Raw genomic sequence first — 2,484 nt, 5'->3', positions numbered from 1 at the left:
GAGATGAAAAATTGATTTGTGGATGTAGAGCAGCTCGTGAGCGCACGGCAGCGTTTCCGTCTCGACTTACAGACGGAGCGCTGATGGGGTTTTAATGAGACAGCGTGCAGCAACAACTGCAGCCTGCATGAGTCTCATAATATTAATCTACATGCAGAGGCTCCCGTGTGTGTGTGTGTGTGTGTGTGTGTGTGTTTGGAGATCAGCTGCATGTTTCCACACCGGAGGAAGATGGAGTGTTCAATCTGTCGCCTCCACAGTTTGATCCTCTGCGTAGACGCTCACTCTCAAACCGGACCAGGCGACCTCTGACCTCTCCGCTCGGCTCTTCAGCGGTTCGCTGACAGAACGCCGGGCCGTGCACTTGACTTTGACCTCCAACACGCCGCGATCCCCGTGAGCGCTGTCCGCCGTGATGGAGGGGCTAGCGAAGGGGGGCGTGGCCTGGAATGGGTTAAGCCTGGAGGAGCTTCTGTTCAGATGTGTGAGTGATGAGCAGCCCACAGGTTTCTCTCTCTCACTTTCAATCCTCCAGGCTGCAGCAACGCCAGAACCAAAGGGAACGTCCAGGAATCCAGAATCCAGAATCAAATCAAATCAAATCAAAATCTGGACTCAGGTGTTTGAGTCTCTGGATGTTGGTTTCATGTCTTTGGTTGGCTGCTTTGTTTGTTTATTACTCAAAGCTATGAACCTGAAGGACGGATCTGGATCCTGCTTCTGGAGCCGGAGAGGAAAATCTTACCTTAACATTGCATGAGTGTTGTTTTGGGGCATCTCACTGTGGTAAGAGGAGTTGTGTTTGTTTTTTGTGTCTGTTTGTGCTCTGCTTTGTTTTCTCCTCCAGATTGGCTTCAAGTTTCACGGCCACGCGTTCTGTAAAAGCTTTCTACATCGATATTTATCATAATTTCTGACCCGAGGCAGGCAGACCCTCCTGCCCGCACTGCTGCCCCACGCACAAGCGGCGGATTAGAACACAATCCGTCCCTTCTGGGGGATTCCTACACAGCCGGCGCATCGGAGACGAGGCCGACGCAGCGAGCGGCTACAGGACGGGCTGAGGCGACGGCGGCACGGAGGAGGAGGAGCTCGCCCGGGGCCCAGACTGCAGACGGTGTGCGCAGGTGAAAAAGTTTCACGGTGCAGCTTCAAAGTTGCGGAGCTGTGGGGCTTTGGTGTTGTTTTCCTAGCAGATGGTAATGTGAGCATCTGTATGAAGAGCAGGAGGGTCAGCAAACAAAGCAGGACGCTCCAGATCCAGGATCAAGGAGAAGAGAAGCCCGACGCTTAAGCCCAGCAGCAGCAGCAGCTCGCCTGGAGTGTGTGTAAGCCTGTGTGTGTGTGTGTGTGTGTGTGTTTGTTTCCCTGAGCTGCAGACCTTGACCCTGCGTGCCACAGGCCCAAACACACTCAGTCTGCCCTCCAATCACGGCTGCTGCCGCGGAGGCCCGAGCAGATAAGACATGATGAATGCAGATTGTTTGCAGTGTGACAGAGCCATTCGTTTACAGTGAGAGGACGCTATCAGGAGGGGCAACGACTGGCAACCCTGAGGGGGGAGGGAGGAGGAGAGAGGGGGGAGAGAGGGGGGAGGAGGGGGAGTAGAGAGGGGGACAAAAGTGGGAAGGAGGAACGATGGGAGGAGGGAGGGAGAGGAGGAGATGGAGGGCGGAAGAGATAGGGAGAAAGGAAAAGAAGTAAAGAAGGAAGGAAGGAAGGAAGGATGGAAGTGAGTCCAAAGGAAAGGACGAAAGAATAGAGGAGTAGGTAAGAGGGAGGAGGAGGAGGAGGAGGAGGAGGAGGAGGAGGTTCCTGCTGGAGGACAGAGTGACACAGAGAAACGGCTGGCAGAGCGACACTGAGCTATCAGAGTCCACTCGTCCCTCTAGGCGGACGGAGAGGGGAAAGAAAATAGAATGAGAGAGAGAGAAAGGACAAAGAAAAGAGAGAACAAAGGGAGGGGGGAGAGAGGGAGGGAGGGAGGGAGGGGGGAGATAGAGGAGTGTGTGTGTGTGTGTGTTTGTGTGTGTGTGTGTGTGTGTGAGAGAGAGAGAGAGAGAGAGAGAGAGAGAGAGACAGAGAGAGAAAGAGAGAGAGAGAGAGATGCATCCAGCTCGTTCCCTCGTTTCTAATCCAGTGGCTTTTATCACAGGCTGTGGATTTATGCCTCTGCCTGAGACACACACACACACACACACACACACACACACACACACACAAAGCTCCGCATGATTTTCTCCATGGCAACCGAACGTGGTGACTTATTTTGGGGTTGATGTTTAGATAGCGTGTGCTACAGGAGAGCAGCTGCTGTAATATCATGAAGAACAGACACAGAGCAACACGTACATCCCATGCTTTCACTCTACGCCCCTCTGGAATGCTGCACTCTGATTGGTCAGTCACAGTTTACTGTTTAAGTGTTGCAGTAAAATCAGTTTTATGTTCCTCAGGCCAAAGATGCTGATGCTGACTGATCTC

Source organism: Genypterus blacodes, unplaced genomic scaffold (genome assembly GCF_046128005.1).
Source record: "Genypterus blacodes isolate CSIRO-AG114 ecotype Tasmania unplaced genomic scaffold, CSIRO-AGI_Gbla_v1 ptg000334l_1, whole genome shotgun sequence".
Lineage (NCBI taxonomy): Eukaryota > Metazoa > Chordata > Actinopteri > Ophidiiformes > Ophidiidae > Genypterus > Genypterus blacodes.
This window is presented reverse-complemented; position numbering follows the sequence as displayed.